This window comes from Phalacrocorax carbo, chromosome 8, assembly GCF_963921805.1.
Source record: "Phalacrocorax carbo chromosome 8, bPhaCar2.1, whole genome shotgun sequence".
Lineage (NCBI taxonomy): Eukaryota > Metazoa > Chordata > Aves > Suliformes > Phalacrocoracidae > Phalacrocorax > Phalacrocorax carbo.
The window spans coordinates 7,464,122-7,469,618 of NC_087520.1; positions in this window are offsets into that span (position 1 = coordinate 7,464,122).

Genomic DNA, 5,497 nt, shown 5'->3' on the forward strand with positions numbered 1-5,497 from the left:
GTCAAGAGTATTTTGGAGTTTTTCCAAGGGGAAGAGGTTCTTCCTTCAGTTTCTAGGAACCTAGGTTTACTAGGTAGAAGTGGTTACAGCTGAAGCTTTTAACACCTTCTGTTCCAGTTTGGCTGCATTGAAATAATTAAAAACAAGTGCTTTTTGCATGCAGAATTTAATAACTTTGAGGACGGGCAGGCCCCATTACAAATGCTGGAAAAGTAGAACTGAAGCAGAAGTACTTCTGTCACATCCTTTACAGTTCAAACTGCTGTATGTAATAGAGTTATTTTTGCAGTTTAGGCATTAATTTCATCCCCTGCTTCTGCCAGACCTGAAGTGGATGGGTGGCATGTTTGTTGGACATACAGAAGGTGCCTGTGTCCTGGTGTTAAGAGATGTTGAATGTTCTCCACTGCCTCTGAAAGAAGATGAAACTGAAAACAAAATACAAAATTGGGTCATTTCAATCAAAGAGATCCTGTAAGATTGTACTACACAAAGCAGTGTTACTTCTGTTAATGTGTGGTGTTAAACATCTGGATGCAAATGGCAGTTGAGTCTACACCAGAGCTTCAGAGCTCTTGGTAATGTGAAGGAGCTGCTTAGTAAGCTTGCTTAGATGTGTCAGGGTTCATTGTTTCTGTTTCTTGATTTATTAACATAACTGCTGTGCATATGAAGTACATATTTCTTGACATTTGCTTGCTTTAAAGCTAGAGCAAAGTTGCCCTTACCCAAAGGGTACATAGGTATTACCTGTCCCAGAATGGTAATTCTTGCCTTTTACTTGCCAAACCCAGCTGTTGAGCCTGGTTATATTAAATGTCAGAGTTCTGGTTTCTGTTTTATTTCAGCTTCATCTTCAGAGTTATGTTACACTATTTGTCCCTTCCCTCCTTATGAATGTTTCTCAGATTGACTTGCTTACAGTCTATTCCTGAAGTCTTGGATATCTTAGTGAATCGGAGGAGAGCTCAGTGTGACAGCAATAGCTGTGGTATGCTCTCCCACAGCCAGCATACTGGAAATACATACTGCTTCCTCTTGTGGTGGTAACTGGTATTTTTCTAAAATAAAAAAAAGCTTTTGTATCAGGAATGACCAGGAGGTAAAGGTGTGAAATGGAGGTCTTTAACTGAACTCTGCCCTTGTTGTTTGTGACTCTTCATTTGTTGGGTTTCTGCTGTTCTTGATGTTAAATCCGAAATTGCAGTAACAGATTGCACTTCAGACTTGTCACAGTGCTGTTAGTTGAAGCTTTTATAGCTCTTACCCAAATCTGCAAAAGCACCCGTAAGCCTGAAACACCATTTCTGTAGTGGGAGTTGGACAGTTCTGGCTCGCTGTTGTCTGACTTGAGAAAGAGCTGAGGAATGTCAGTGAAGTGTATGCTTGTTTTCATATGAATCATACTCTTAATATGTTAAATAATAAAAAGACCCAGAAAGTGATGTTCTTGTCCAAGATGACAGGCAAAATAAAATATTTACATAAAATTTTCTTGGAATGTCTTGTAAAGAAATACTTTTCTAAAACAAGTGATGCTGATGTATCTTGAACAAAATGTAGAGTGACTCTTAGTACTTGCATTTTGGTTGTTCTGTGACTAGCCAATAACAAAGTATACTGGAAAGACCTGCTGTAAAATGTCACATGGGCTTTTTGGTTTAAACTTTCTAGTAGCCTGAAGCCCTTCTGGTTTCTGCGTTGACTGTGCCATTCACCTCAATATCTCTTGTCTAAGGTCTTCAATGCTTTGCATGCATTAATGGTGAAGATGACTGTGAAGAAGTCATTATTTGATTTGCCTCACTGGCTGCAGTGAGCTAGAACAGCTACAAGAAGGCTGACCTCTAATAACCAAGGTGGTCTAACTCTTTCTCAAAAGAAAATGCTACAGGGAGGTCTCAAGTGAATAGGACTCTGTCTCCCTGCTGGCACCTCTGCTTTAATTGAGATGGTGAGGGGGTGGTTGCTGAAGTGCTCTTGATGTCCCAGTGCTCTGCAGGGAGGGAGCAGGAAGTGGAGAAAAGTTGGTCAGTCCTGTCATAGGTTGCTTTTGCACCCGCACAAGCCACATGGACTGTGTCAGGACAACCTTAATGATCCTTATACCTTAATGGTCTGCCCTTCTGAGAGTATGGGGGCTTCAGGTATGACTAGGTGTGGTCTGGTCTCTTCTGACTTACCTTAATAGTGTAAGACAAGTAGTAGTAAGACTGTTTCATTTACGGTAGTATTTCATACCACCATGGAAACCATGTTGCCTTTGCTGCGTTTTCTTTGGTTAAGGGCATTGCACAGTTAACCAGGCTTAGTTATCCCCTTGTTGTGTGCAGGGAGAAACTCCTGGAGTACTTTTAAGTACCAGCTGACTTGCATTGAGGCTGTTGTGTAAAGTTGAACTGAGATTTTTGTCTGTTCAGAACTGCAGGTGTTTTCTGCAGTTGAGGATTCACATAAGGATCACTTGCTTGCTCTGCAGGGCCTTCTTCACAAGTTCCCCTTTTTTTGAGGAAGAATTTGCTCAGAGCTGAAGCCCTAGGGTTCCTGGGTGTACACTTGCCACACGCAGGCAAGCGTGGAGGTGGTGAACATGCTATTGGAAGTAGGGCTTTGCAGAGAGGATTTCCTCCCAGAGTAGGAAACTGAGCCTGTGTGTTAACATGCTGTGTGGTAATGGCGAGCTCTGACTTGAATCTAAACGAGAAACATTCTTCAGCAGTGTCACGTGAGAAGATTGTCCTTTAGATCTGGGAATCCACTTTCCTTGGGGAAGAGCGTGGCTCTGGATGCAGGTATGAAGATCTGGAGTTGATCTCTACAGCTGCTGATTCTGTCTCTCTCTGAGGGACATCCGGTTTTTTAACAAAATGTGGGCTGGGTTTTTTTGTTAATTGTTTCTCTTTCTTTACACACTGCTGCCTGGGGCTAAGAGCACATGGCACATTAGCAGTTTCCCTAAGTTGTGCATGCTTTAGCAGGAAGTAATTATCTTGGTGATTATTTCATTTCTCAGCAGTACCATTCTTACCCTGGCTGGTAACTTGGAAAAACTGCTCTCCTAAGATCCTGATAATCTCGCTTGCCTGTTGTGTGGAGGATGGGACAAGGGGGTTTGTTAATAGCTTGTCTGGTTACGAGACATGAAACAATTAAGTAAAATACTTTCAAACTCCATCATTCCTTAAAGACAGCAGATTTTAGAGTAATGGTGTGTTCTCAGAATAGATTTGAAGGGCAGGATGTTGCCCTTCTATTTGCTGTCACAAAATGCCACTTGCCAAGCCAAGTGGGATCTGCTGTTCCACTGATGATATTTCAAACTTGACAAAGCACCAGGCTGTGGAAGGAGAAATACTTCATCATGTCCATCTTTGAGATTCAGTGTGAGTGACAGTCCTTTAACATTCTGAAATGTCACTTTGGGTGTCTGTACCAAGGTCAGTTCATCTATCGAAGCAGTTTAAGGTTATGTATAAATAACGCCATGCAACTAGTGTGCAAAATAGTACATGAAATACTTTTTTTGTTATATGGACCCTAGGCCCAAGCGGCAAAACTCCTTGCCAGAACCTGTTCCAGCTTGCATGAGAACTTAAGGCATAGTTTGGCTCTCTGGAGTGCACTCCAAACGTTCATTTGTGTTGACCTTTAAAATCTAAGGTATTGTAAAGAGAACACAGAATTTAGAGGTGTTTTATACAGACTAGAGACATGATGCATCCCTCTCAATCATACTTGTGGAAAACTTGCTTCTGCTGCCTGGACTTGACGTTGAGCCCTGAGAAAGGAAGGCTAACACGGTTAGCCAACTCTGTTAGCCTTGCAAGAGTCTGAAACAACAGGGAGCAGTTCAGCAGTCAGAATGCTATGGTGCTCTCCGTGCTGCAAGGCTGATACAGGCGTTCCTCTGTGGGGTGGAGCTCAGGAGGTCACAGATGGGAGAGATTATTCTTTGGAATAAAAAACAGTAAAACTGGTCTTTTGCCTTACTTTCATGAAATGTTATGTTAGCACAAACGCACCAGCAGTGTGGGCTGCAGCGTGGAACTTCTGGCACTAAAAATCCATGGAGAGAATTTCAGAAAAATCTTTATTTTTTATTGGAATCAGCATGAATGTATGATTCAATAAATATATATTATACATATAACAGCAGAAACTTTACATTCCATCTTCAGACTGCTGAAATAGAACTTCTGTTTTAAAATTTTTTACAAGCCAGAAAAATAATCTGCCACTGCTTCTGTGTGGTCATGCAAATTGTATAAGGTACAGGTTTATTTCATTGTGATGTAAAAATGCTGCTTTTAAGGAAGCAGTTGCTTTGCGCTCTGTCCAATGTAGCAAAATATTCTTAAATGGAGTGTAAGGCCGTACCCATTTTGTGTATTGTATATATTAATATATATAATAAATTCATATAGAAAAGACAGGGAGGTCCCTTGTTAAGGTGGGTAGGGAGAAGACATGTAAGCACTTCATGATTAAGCTAGCTTATTCTTTTTTGAAGCATTTTGTGTCCTAAATTTTAAGTATGGGTACCTGTCATGGTTTTAGCTGGGATAGTTATATTATCTATTTCTCTAATCCCTCTTCTGTTCTTGAGGGGAAAGTGGCATGAAAATTAATAAGCATTGACTTTTTCCATTATTTTCTTTCAGACTTGTGTTGTTAATGAACCAGTAGAAGTACTCGGAGAGCACTTCACTTTTCTTAACTCCAGTAATTAATTCTTACCCTGTGAACACTTTTCCAGTTATCTCCTATGAGATGCTGATAATTTAGCACCCACCTTGCAAGGAGGGAAATAGGTGTATATGAACTACTTCAATGCCTGTTTTAAAGAAACTTATTTGAAATTAAAGGGAGATGAGTTCTGTTCTCTTAGCAGCAGCTGCCTCTCTTTTCCTATGCTTAAAGGAGTTGATTAAACTGGGGTAGCTTTAATGCCACTGTTTGCTTCTGAGGTCTCTAGATAGGAGAATGAAATCCTCTGGCCTTGTTTGCCAGTCCTCTCCTGATTAAGAACAAGCTTGAGGAAATACCTGTATCCTGATTTATTTTCTTTAAACAAGCACACACCCAAAAAAAAATTGCAAAAGTAGTTCAAATCTGAATTTAGTATTTACAAAAGAACATTGATTAATGGGCTCTGGTGGATGGGCATGTCAAGGGGGTATAATCTTCCATGGTCTGTCTTGCCCCTTTGCAGGAGGGCCTGTCCCACAGCTGGGGTCTGGATCTGTGGTGACAAACCCTGTGTTGTTACCCTGAGCTCCACTAGAGAGTGGAGGGTGACTGGTATTGCCCTCTTGGGGGGACAGCGACTGCTGGCAGAGGGATGGGGCAGCCAGTAACGCCCTGCGCCGGGGCTGCTAAACCCAGCCCGGCTCGTTTGTCAGAGTCCTTGGCTGTCCCTGGTATAAACAGTATCAAGGCGCTGTTGTATTTTGGAACAAATGAGCTTTAGTAAGTCAAGCTTTGGAAACAAAGATTT